We start from the raw sequence: 12,420 nt of genomic DNA, 5'->3' as shown, positions 1-12,420 counted from the left end.
AATGCCGGCCCCTCATCTCTCTGGAAGACCCCAGCGTCGTGGTCCCTCTCACATCAGGACCCGTTCGCAGGAGGGGGGCTCTGTCACCGACTCGGTCCCTGTCATTCCAATCGCTGGCCAGCAGAGGTCACCATCACCGGACTTCTAAACATTACATCATCCTCAAACACTGATTGCAACACACCTGCAGCACATCTCACTGATTACCCACGCACACACATATAAGCAGCCCAAACACTCACTCCAGTGCGAAGTCTTGTTCTACCCTTGCTGACATTACTGAACGTTCATATCCTTGCCTGATCTCCCCGTTATTACCTGGACTGTCCCTTGACCTTGCCTTGCCTGCCGCCTGCCTTGAACCCTGCCTTGTACCTCGACTTTGATCCACACCGCCTGCCTCGAACCCTGCCTTACATATCGCCTATGATCCACGCCGCCTGCCTCTGACCCATGCCTGCTATCACGATCCTTGACAGCCAGCCGCCAGCCTATCGACCCAGTATTACTACGTTTGATGTGAGTTCGCACACAAGTGCTTACTGTGTGCTTAGTATTAAACTGTGTTTTATAAATATACTGCAAATGGATCCCCCAGTGTCAGACTCCACGTTTCAATGCTAGACCACACAGAACCTAAAAGTACACTTTCAAATTTGAGTTTATAAAAAAAATACAAAAATCTATTGTAACACAGACAACATATACAGTTATTTTAAACACAATACAGTTATTTTGAAAACAATTTTCAATAGTGTTTTATAAAAATTCAAAGGGTTTTCTTTAAAATGATACCAAAGTTTTTGCATTTACACCTCTGCATGTGGAGTTGGGAAGCTTTTAAATTTGGGTAGGCCAAATCCAGGCAGAAGTCCCAAAATAATAGCAGAGTTTTGAAACTAAAAAGTTAACAAAAAAAATTAATGTAATCTAAAATATTATTACTTAATTATTTTAAATAATGCTTAGTTAAAGTAAATAATGCTTTTTTAAATAATGAGTTACTTTACTCTTTAATCAATGCGTTATTTTGCTAGTAATGCGTTACACCCAACACTGGTTACAGGTTTCTAATATTTAAAAAAATATATCTTCTTTGTTTTCAACAGAGAAAAAAATCTATGCAAGTTTGAAACCACTTAAGGGTAAATAAATGGTATTTTGGTATGGTATGTTTTTTTTTTTTGGTCAATTTTCCCAAAAAGCTAACATTTGGACCCTATATGTGAACCAATATGTACCATTTAAGTGCAAAAGTGTGACTTTTAGCTACTAATAGGCACCTTTTTTTTCAGTGGAAGTACAGTTTCAGTGTAACCCTTTTAAAAGGGTACTGCCCCAATGACAGCTATTGTACCTTTATTTCTACACACTATGGCCAGGCCAAAAGATGCTGAGTAAATTTTTGATGGAAGATGATGCAAAACAAAATGCCCATATTCACAGATCGTTTTGTGTCTATCCTTAATAAAGGACACACACTGCACGCTAAAGAAAGAGCGAGGATTGGGTCAAACCATCCATGTGCATTGACTTAAAAGCTGACGGCCACAATAAGGGAATCTACTTTCAGAGCAAATCCTTCTGCTGGTGGGATAAGTTGCAATTGACATTTTGCACAGACTTCAGAAACAGACCTGGCTTTCATGCTGCTGTTTGAACACAGGGGAAATTGGCTGCAAAGGTCACTGAGCCCATTTCCTCTCCCCCTCGCACACAGAGACTCAGACCTTTACAACACCCACTGCTTTACCTGCGTCGTATTTTAACAGTTAGCATTGGAAAACACTCAACGTGTGTGTTCTCCTTTGGTGAAGGTTATGGGGTCGGTGATTCTCTCTTGCATATTTTCAGTCTCTGGTGTGATGATGATGATGATGATGATGATGCCTTCCCAAAAGTCAGTGTCACTGCTGAGACGCATGACTAAGAAGAAAGCAATGATTGCTGAAAAAAAGCAGAAGTGGACCTTGCCTTTATTTCCTGTAAACTGCTTGTGTAAAATCGCTAGGTTAATGCGGTAGGGGAAATTGTGGTTATTACTGATGAGTGGTCAAAGCAGATGAACCTGATGAAGCTGTATCCTTTGTCACAATTATATATAATTTTTACAATCTGTGAAAGGCCAGACTAAGCAAGAATGCTGTATGATGCTAAATGCGTCAGTTTACTGTAATTTATGCATTTTTAATTTTGTAAATATTGTATTTACTTTACTTACACTAAAAAAAAGATTAATATTTGCTTTTTCTAACTTATTTACAATGAGCTGAAACAACACAACTATTGAGATTTATTTGGGACAACTTAATTGTTTTATGTACAATTCACTTAAATTAATTAGTTAACTAAATTGATAAGTTAACTTATTCGATCACCGAGTTGTGTACACTGTAAAGTACACTGATTAGTTGCTTAAAGCAAGCAAACCAATTGCCCTAAAAGAAACAAGTTGACTTCACAAAGATAGTGTAAGCAAACCCTTGAAACTTGGAACTGTTAAGTTGACTTAATTTTTATAATTATGCTAATTGAACCCACTTCTTAAAAGTCATCTAATGCCTTTTTACAGTGTCAGCATATAAGCACGTCTGTTTTTAAATGATTACTGTAATTACTACAATATTTCATACTGCTTTATTAAGTTTATAAGATCTACAATTACAGCCTGTAATTAATTTAGAAGACACTGGAGTCTGGAAGAGCAGGTTTATTTTACTATGTCATTTTGCTAGATACAGAAAAGCTGGAAAATATTTAATTACGGTGTATTGAAAAAAAGTGATTAGTTTGCTTTTATTTCAAAAAGTGAGAACAATTTGCATAATTATAAAATTAAGTCAACTTAACAGTTTCAAGTTACAAAAGGTTTACTTACATTATTATTGTAAAGTCAACTTGGTTTACTAGCTTTAACTAACTTTTTTAACAGTGTACGAATTTTACAGTGTACAACACTGTAAAAAAAAATGCAGGGTTCCACACAATTCATTCTTGTTGTCCCAACACAAATCAATTAAGTTAAATTGACACTTTTAACAAATTCTGATTGAAAATAAAAAATAAGTTGTCCCAATAAAATCTCAAGAATTGTGTTGATTCAGCTTATTTTAAATAAGTTTGAACAAGCAAATAAATATGTATATATATTTTTGTCATATAAAATATAAGTTTACAGTGTACAAATTACAACATAAATTTCTTTATGTTGTCCTAACACAGATTAAGCTAACTCAATTGTTTTACAAATTTAAGTGTAGTGAACATAAAAGATTTATCCACAAAAAAAAAAAAAAAAACTGAAGAAATGTTTTGATCCAGGGGCGAGGCAGTGGCACAGTAGGTAGTGCTGTCGCCTCACAGCAAGAAGGTCGATGGGTCGCTGGTTAGAACCTCGGCTCAGTTGGCGTTTCTGTGTGGAGTTTGCATGTTCTCCCTGCCTTTGCATGGGTTTCCTCAGGGTGCTCCGGTTTCCCCCACAGTCCAAAGACATGTACAGGTGAATTGGGTTGGCTAAATTGTCCGTAGTGTATGAGTGTGTGTGTGAGCATGTGTGTGTGGATGTTTCCCAGAGATGGGTTGCGGCTGGAAGGGCATCCGGTGCGTAAAAACTTGCTCGATAAGTTGGCGGTTCATTCTGCTGTGGCGATCCTGGATTAATAAAGGGACTAAGCCGACAAGAAAATGAATGAATGAATGTTTCGATTCAGCTCATTTTTTAAAGTACTTTGAACAAGCAGAAATAATAATTTTTTGAGTTTATTGAAACTAAATAATATTACGTTTATGTGACAACAAACACAACATCACAAATGAATGAATAATTAAATTAAGAAATAGTACTCGTGATTTATACACCTTTCTCTTGTCAAAAACAGTTTCTTTCTGTTGTTGAAGAGATACACTCACAGAAATCTCTTAAAAGCTTCATGTTGGGAGTCAATAGTACAAAAAAAGGTCAAAATATATATTATTGTGCTGTTTAGGTACTAATATGGGCCCTATACAAAAGTGTATCTGTTGAAAAAGTACCACCTTAGTGACGGCTCTTATTTTTAGTTCTAAGCTAGTATGAAAGTTAATGGTTACTGGTTCCTAACATTCTTCAAAATACAGCAGGGAAAATAAGTATTGAACATGTCACCATTTTTCTTAGAAAAAATTATTCTAAAGCGTCCGTTGACTTGAACATTTTCACGGATGTTGGTAACGACCAAAGAAATCCATATATGCAAAGAACACAAATCCAATTAGTTTACAAATTAAGTTGTGCGTAATAAAATGAACTGACGCAGGGAAAAAGTATTGAACACATGAGGAAAGGAAGCTGTAGAAAGGCAGTAAAAGTCCAAACAGCAGCTGAAATCTCTCAGTGGTTCTTCGGCAACCCTCTGGCCTTCGTCATTTTTCGTTCTTTTCTTCAAATTTCTTAAATTTGTAAATTATTTATCAGCCTGCTTCAGTCCAACATCTACATTATCAAGATGATAAAGAAAAAACAATTCAGCAAGCTGACGATCCAAAACACAGCCAAAAAACTCTCAAATGCTTTAAGAGAATGAAAATTAAGCTGTAAAATGGCCTAAACAATCACTTTATTGAATTAAATGTAAAATTCAAATTAAAGATTAGATATGATAGACGAGACGAGACCTACAGAACTATCAATATTTTTACACTCTGTTGACGTCTGTAAAAAACTTTTTCCTCTGGGTGCTCCGGTTTCCCCCAAAGTCCAAAGTTATGCGGTACAGGTGAATTGGGTATAGGCTAAATTGTCCATAGTGTATGAATGTGTGTGTGAATGTGTGTGTGGATGTTTCCCAGAGATGGGTTGCGGCTGGAAGGGCATCCGCTGCGTAAAAACTTGCTTTATAAGTTGGCGGTTCAGTCCGTTGTGGCGACCCCGGATTAATAAAGGGACTAAGCCGAAAAGAAAATTAAATGAAAGAAATTTTTTTTATGTTTGTATTGTTTGGATTTTTTATCGAAATCTGGTTCAATTCCATGTCAACAGCTTCTTTAGAAATATTATTCCCAGGAAGAAACATGACGTGTTTAATACTTATTTTCCCTGCTGTATCTTCTTTTATGTTCAATGGGAAAATTATAAAACACACAATGGGGTGAAACCGCTTGAGGGTGAGTAAATAGTGAGTAAATGATTATTTTTCTGAGTGGCCTTTTAATAGATATAATTTAATAGATAGTGCTTTCAGTTGGTTAAAAATGTACATGACTAGACATTTAAAAAGTATATACCCTTTTTACATTTTGTCATCTTGTGCTTTCGCTTTTAGTAAGAAAGCAGAGACATAATGAAATATTTGCTCAGTTATGACTAAAGCAACGTGAACGTGTTTTAGACCACGACTCTGTGATGCCTGTAAAGTCTGACTAAAACTACTTTCCTTGGAAGTTTGCTTCAAGCTAAAATATGCAGGTCATTAGATAATGACACATGGTTACAGAAGACAAATAATACGTACAGATTTGCCACAGAAATGGAGACGTGTTAAAAAAATTCCTAAATAAGCCTTTGATTCATATTTACAGCGTCTATTACATCAAGGAAACATGTAGGTACAATTAGTGTTTGTGTTGTACGTTACATGTGGGAGTGGAAGAGAATGAGGAAACAGTTTGGCAAAACAAGTACAGAGGCGCAGCTGATATTTAAATATCACAGGTCAGAGATTCACTGAGAAGTTTAATTAACTTACATAGGAACCTATTTTAGACATTCAGTACAGCCAAAAACAGACAGGAGAAGATTTTCTGTGGTTTTATCGTATAATATTTATATTCCACAAACGGTTCTTCATTGTGGGCAAAGGTTTTATAAACATTTCATTTTAGATAAAAAAAAAAACATTTTTTAATGAAAGCCAGAATGGTTTTTCTGTGACATACTGTACTACAAAAATTATATTATATTTAAAATTATTATTTTGATAAATAATAAATAAATTATTATTATTTATTTAAAAGTGTGAGAATTATAAAAGTAACTGAATGTATACTACACTGTATACCCAAAAAGTTAAGGTAACTCAAACCGTTTGAGGAAACTGATAACAACAAACCATTTAAGTTCAACAACTAATCCTAATGACAACTGTGAACTTAATTTATTTGTGTAATCGAAGCAATTTGAGCACTGTAAAACCCAATAAATAAAGAAAACTCAAACCAACTGAGTACTGTAAAACACAATAAGTTAAGGCAAATCAAACCATTTGAGGAAACCGATTGCTACAAACCATTTGAGTTAAAAACTGAATCGATATGAGTACTGTGAACTTACTCAATTTAAGCTGAAGTGATGAGGAATTTAATTCAATGATTACCTTCAACACTGAGTTCAAAACTGTTTTTAAATGAGTGGAATTAACTTTCATTATTTTTTGAGTAAACTACTCATTTTATTTGATAAAGTTGACTGTTGGGTTTTACAGTCTGTAGACAAGATCAAGACGCGAGGATAAAATATATATGAATATTATTACTCTCTTTAATATTGGCTTCAGAGTCAGTGACATGACACAAATAAATACATTTAAAAGGTGAACATTTTTGGGACAACTTAATTGTTTTATAGTGAATCCACTTAAATTTGTTAAGCGAACTTAATTGATTTGTGTTAGGAAAACTTGAATGAATTGTGTGGAATCATGCAATTTTTACAATCTATTGAAATGAATAATTTTAGGTTCAGGGCCCGGTTTTTCAAAAGTAATCCACTAGGATTTTGGATAAGGGATTGGATCAAATCCTGAAAATGGGTTTTTCAAAAGAAAAAACAGATTACATAATCGGATTAGATCACATAATCCAATCTTGGTTTTGATCCGGATCAAACCTTTAGTTTGGGTTTTTCAGAACTTTTTTGTAGGATCTGGATCACTTTGATCCAAAAAACCTGGATTAAACTGATCTCATGAGAAGGGTGGATTTAGCGTTGATTTCATGCCCAAAATGGAATGAAAACTTTAAAAAATTATTAAATAAAACTATATTTGGATCATGCAGTACGAGATATACTATTTATTCATAAGGTTTTAATTTTATTTGTTCATCTGTCAGGCTATAGTGAGTATAGGCTTTAACGTATTTAGCCTTTCAGTATAGGCCTACAGCAAAGTAGAGCAGAGTTTGGCCTTATAAAATAATCCCCCAAACAGCTGTCAAAACTGACCAAAAACAATACATTTTATTCTGTTACTATATTTATATACAATTGTAAAAAGAGACTGGGCAGAAATTCAGCTTCATCTGGCAAAGGAACAACTGACTCTGACCAAACTGCAGCAAACCAAGACCACACTTGAGATCTGCCTCCTAAAGAATACGCTCAGACAAGCTGCTCTCTCCACATCAGATGAGGAAGTCTGACATTATTGTGGAGGTTTCAACCGGTTTCAACATTGTCTTTGTTTTATTCAATACATCTATATTTGAAACATATTATAAATATTCTCAATGTACAGTGTTGTAGATCTCAGATGAGCGGACTGCTGGAAGAGGATGGGGTGGGGTTTTTCTTGCTTTTATTATTTATCATTATAATTATTTTATTATTTATAAAATGTTCTTAGTTTTCATTTCAAATAAAAATAAAGTTATATACTGACCCCACACTGGCTATTTTACTTGTCGCTCTTTACATAGGTCTATCTATCCATCTACATTGTGATTGAGCACTGGTAATCCAGATTTAGTGATCCTGAAAAGTTCCTATCCGGATCAGATTGATCCAATCTGATGTTGCTGGCTCAAAAAGTAAGCTGGATTATGTGATCACGGATCGCAAAAACAGGATTACTAAATCTGGATCAATTTTATCTGGATTAAACCTTTTGAAAAACCGGGCACTGGTGACAACAAGGGCAATATCACAAATGTTAAATTAAAGGAACAGTTCACCCAGAACTGTAAAATTTAGTCACACTTTGTTTTGATAGTCCATTCATTGCATCTACATGTCAACTAATTTTCATTAGATTATAAGACTGTTAAGTTTGGGTTAGGGTTAGTGTAAGTTGACACGTGCTTGCAGAGTTTCTTATAGTCAGTTAAATGTCTGTATCAACAGATATTAAGCAGACTGTCTACTAATACTCAAATGGAGCGTCAAAATAAAGTGTTACTGATAATTCTGTCATCATTTATGAAATATATTTTAATATTTTGAATATAATATTATGAAAAATGTTGTAAACTGGTACTTTAGGAAATCATGTGAGTCAAGTCAAATTTCTAATTCGTCAAGGTGCTCTAAACACTAAGGAGCCATTTTGTTAATGCAGATGACCGTGTGACTGGAATTTGTACCACAATGAAGGACCCCTGATAATGCTGTATGCAAAGGTAAAACAATATCAGATAGTTTCTTTGGTTTGTTAGAATAGCAGAAACACATTTAAAGAACTGTGCTTTAAGACTTCTATATTAAACTTTAATGGTTTTAATCATATTTTATTTGGGTGAATGTCACTTTTTAAAATAATACTAATTGATGTTTTACAATTAAAGGAACAGCTCACCCAAGAAGAAAATGATGCTATCATTGATTCATCCTGTAGCTACTTCAAATTGGTTTGAATTTCCTTCTTGATTTCCTTCTTCTGTTAAACACAAAGGAAGTTATACTGAAGAATGTTAGGGGGAAAAACAACCCTTGACTTCCACTGTTATGATGTTGTTGCTGTATCTTTTTAATGTCAGAAACCTACATCATTAATAGCAATTTAATAATGTGTTAATTTAACTTGCAATTATATATTTACAGTGCTCAGCATACAGTTGAGGTCAGAATTATTAGCCCCCTTCGATTTATTTTTCTTCTTTTTTAAATATTTTCCAAATGATGTTTAAGAGAGCAAGGAAATGTTCACAGTATGTCTGATAATATTTTTTCTTCTGGAGAAAGTCTTATTTGTTTTATTTTGGCTAGAATAAAAGCAGTTTTTAATTTTTAAAAACCATTTTAAGGACAAATTTTTTAGCCCCTTTAAGCTATATATTTTTTTCGATAGTCTCTCTCTCTCTCTCTCTCTCTCTCTCTCTCTCTCTCTCTCTCTCTCGCTATATATATATATATATATATATATATATATATATATATATATATATATATATATATATATATATATATATATATATATATATTATATTTGTGCATATACATTAGATTAGTCAGTACTGAAGCCAAATCAGGAGCTTATCTAAAAAAATCACTTACAAAACTTAAAAAAGAGGAAAAAGCAAAAAGCAAAAATTAAAAAAAAATTGACTCAATTTCTTTTTGTATTTTTAAAATATTTTGCTTAAATTTAATTTTTTTATTTTTTAAATTTCTAAATATGTTTGGTGACTAAAATATTATTTTAATAAATATATCTGTTTAATAAATCAGTTTTGTTTAAATGCACCAAAATGCATTGCCTATATTCACTGGGAAATGGATACAAATATTCATTTTCAAAATGGGGTGTACTTAATTATGCTGAGCACTGTATAAAGTTTAAAATAATATAATGTATAAGAAATAATATATAGAGAATGTCTGTAAAATAAAAGAAAATGTACAGTTTTTTTAAACTGTATACACCACCAACCCAGACAATACATAACTTAAACTATTAAAAGTTAAATAAATGTTAATAAAACTCCCTTTTAAAAAAAAGTTCTTGAAAGAAAGATCAAGGTCAAAAAATCAATTCAAAAGCATAAATAAACAGGAGGAAAACGTAAAACATGAATCACAAAATACGTAAAGCTAAACATTTCTGGATATTTTTACAATTTGCCAGTGTTGTTGGTGGTTCATTGTGCTGTGGAGACCCCTGATAAAGCAGAGAATAAGCATGTTAGTATTATACTGCCCTACAAAGGCAAAGTGCAGTAACTACACATTTGGTCAAAATAGATCCTAAAAAGCACTAAAACAGGCCCTGTGTTTGTGAGTGTCATCTGTTCTGTCTTGTAACAAAATCTCCTGCTTCAATTTTCCCATATCAGAAAAACGAAGGTGATTTCAAAATCCAAACTGCTGTAAAAACTTTATAGGAATTTTGATCAGTTTCAGCTTTTGCATAGACACCGCACTTTGCTTTTAAACAGCTCAATTCCTTTATAGAAAAAAACAAAACTTAAGAGAGAAAAGACCTGGAACAAAGACAAAGTCAACAAGTTTCAGCTTGAAAGCTAAAAATCTATAAACTTAAAAGAAGCTTGCGCTCCAGACTGGCATGAATGAGCTCATGACTGTTTACCAAAGTTATGGATTAGATGTGAGATATATATTGTATTTTTCTTATTTTATTTAAAAAAAGTTTTTATCTTTCTTTTTGATTTATTTCCTCTTCTGTAAAGGGTTAAACTGTTGGGGAAGGGGTTCATTCATTCATTCATTCATTCAGTCATTCAATCATTTTCTTTTTAACTAAGTCCCTATATTAAACTGATGTCGCCACAGCATAATAAACCGCCAACTTATTCAGCATATGTTTTACACTGCGGATGCCATTTCAGTTGCAAACCATCACTAGGGAACATCCATACACTCTCATCCACACACATACACTACGGACAATTATAGCTTACCCATTCACCTTGTACCGCATGTTTTTGAACTTGTGGGGGAAACCACAGCACCGGGAGGAAACCTACGCCAACACGGGGAGAACTTGCAAACTCCACACAGAAATGCCAGCTGACCTACCACTACCTACTGCGCAATGGCGTCGCCTTGGGGAAGGGATTGTTCTGAAAAAAAAAAAAAAAGATTGAAAAATCTTAAATAAAAAGTTTCAAAATTAAAAAAAGAAAGTTCATGCTCCCTTGTAAAAGTATTTTGTAGTATTTTTTCATATATTTTTAAAATACAAAAATGTGTAGTTTTTTTGTGATGCATTTGAAAATAAAATGTATTAACTTCATTGTATTTTTGCTGATCCCTGAATTTAACCACATTATAACTAATAACTGAGCAAGTCCAGCGTTATGGAAGTGACATTTGCAGTAAAAAACTGTAAGCATAAATTCACATAGAAAGCATATTTTAACATTATATTAAAACAACTGTTTATATTTTCCTAAACTACTCAACACAGAGTTATGAGATCAGATAAATGTTAATCTGTAACCTTTTTAATATTTTAAAGGAGGAAAATAAGCAGCGATAAAAATAAGTCTGCGAGTTTACAGTATTGTGTACAACATGTTCTGTGGAAATTCTGTAAATTAAACTGCACAACCCAACAGTAATAACGCTAATCAAAAGGATTATTGTCGGCTCACTAGAACAAAAATCATTGATTTAATTTTATGTGACAGGTTTGCATTTATAAGGAAAACGCTTTGCTACAGGTGTGACATCTCTCCGCTATGGATGTAACAGATGTGAAATTGCCACGTATGTGAATTTAGAGATGGACAGTATTTATGATACACATATTTCAAATACAAGTTTTCAATACAAAATAGTATTTTGTAATTTCTATTTGATGGGGTTTATGAGGAGGGAATTCGGGTGGTTTAGAAGACCCACCCCTTACTGACAGAGGTTTCCAGAACCTTTCTTTTGGAAATCCCACAATTTCCAGAATTTGTCCCACATGAGCTCATTTGTCCTATTTTGACTGCTATTCCATCATAAATAGTTAAAATAACCTACCGATAAATGTTTTAAGACCAAGTGGAATCCTCTGTTGGATGTCGCTTCGGTGTGACTCAGTTTTAGCCAATGCGAACTATAATTTTTCATGAATTCAACTTCCAGCCGTGCAAGAAAACATACAATCTGATGTAAGGGAAGTCGTCTTTCGCTAATGTATTGTTTTATAGAGCAAATATTTGACAAGTAACTTTTCTTCAAAATCTTGGACCTTATTCTTGAAATAAAAAATGACCAATGAAAAGTGAAGCACCAACCAAAAGTGAATTTAAATACTATTTGGACTATGAATTTTCAAATGTATTTTTTTGGTTTTGAGGACCATCCCATAATAATCTATTTTACCTAAAATAGTACTTTAAATGTCAATAAAATGCGGTATTTAAATCTCCTAATAAAATAGTAGTCTAAATGAGGCCTTTAACTTCACAAAGAAAAAAAGAAAAAAGAACCACCCCTTTCACCAGGTGGGCTACAGGCCTGTACCAATGGGGCCTGTACAGTAAAATACAAGCCTACAATAATAAACTTATTGAGAAAAGGTTTAGCTATTTTGGTGAAAACTTAAATTTTTTATGGCAAGGTTGACATTTGCATGGAATTGCTCGACTCTATATGTAGATGAAATTGTAATACAGCTCAGTGTGGAAGCTGATGAAGTCCCGAGAGCTCCAGTAAGCGGCGGTAATGGGTGATTCTAGTTTGCCGTTTAAACATAAAATCTAACGAAGAAGAAAGAG

The sequence above is a fragment of the Danio rerio genome, chromosome 13 (assembly GCF_052040795.2).
Source record: "Danio rerio strain M-AB ecotype USA chromosome 13, GRCz13ab, whole genome shotgun sequence".
Taxonomy (NCBI): domain Eukaryota; kingdom Metazoa; phylum Chordata; class Actinopteri; order Cypriniformes; family Danionidae; genus Danio; species Danio rerio.
Note: the sequence above shows the minus strand (reverse complement) of the source record.